Source organism: Choristoneura fumiferana, chromosome 12 (assembly GCF_025370935.1).
Source record: "Choristoneura fumiferana chromosome 12, NRCan_CFum_1, whole genome shotgun sequence".
Lineage (NCBI taxonomy): Eukaryota > Metazoa > Arthropoda > Insecta > Lepidoptera > Tortricidae > Choristoneura > Choristoneura fumiferana.
This window is the reverse complement of record NC_133483.1, coordinates 1167920-1168812: the sequence shown is the minus strand read 5'-3', so window position 1 is coordinate 1168812 and position 893 is coordinate 1167920.

The following is an 893-nucleotide window of genomic DNA, read 5'->3' as shown; positions in this document are numbered from 1 at the left end:
TACATTAAACAAGGAAAATGTAATGACTTTTCCTGTCGAAAAAATGTTTTACCATGGTTGCTCATGGAATAAATCCGTTGACCATACAGTCAACGTCAGCTACAAAGATACGGACAGTTACACAAAAAAATATGAATTTTACACTTACCTTGTCGCTCTTACTTCATGTTTGAATTTTGTATAAAATTGTCAGGTGGCATACAGTGACAAGGCACTAAAGTGTGAATACCTTTGGCCTTAATAACGACTTTATTGACTTAATATTAAGGTCACACATACATATTTTACATATACAACTTGTAACTTTGGCTGTATTGGTTGTAGTTGACTGTGCAAAAAATGTACCGCGTACTGATTGTTTCGCGTTGCTAGATCACTTACTGGTATATTAGGTGTTACAAAAATACCCCCTTCAATACAACAGAGAGGAAAAACCTACGCTTTCGTTCAATCACATCAAAAGTCAAAATATCTTTATTCAATTAATAGGCTATAACAAGCACTTATGAATGTTAAAAAAAATCTACCACCGGTTCGGAAAAACCTCTGCTGAGAAGTATCCGGCAAGAAACTCAACGAGGTATATATTTTTTTTTTAAAACAGATCGGATCGGATCAGATATGTTCGATCAGCTCTTATACTACGAAGTTTGAACTTTGTAACGTTCCGTCCCGCTCACGCTAATGCATTTATTGAGAGAGGAAAAAGGATGGCATGATACGAGTTTCGAATTTCAGAGCAATTCCCTGAACTGGTAAGCCACAGAATTTTATAGAGATTGTTTTGGGTATTTTTGTAACTCACTGTATACTTACAATGCATGGTAGAAGTTATTTGTATATTTTTTGAAAGGTTTGTATAAATTAGTGTAGTAACATTGCCTTAAAGTAGA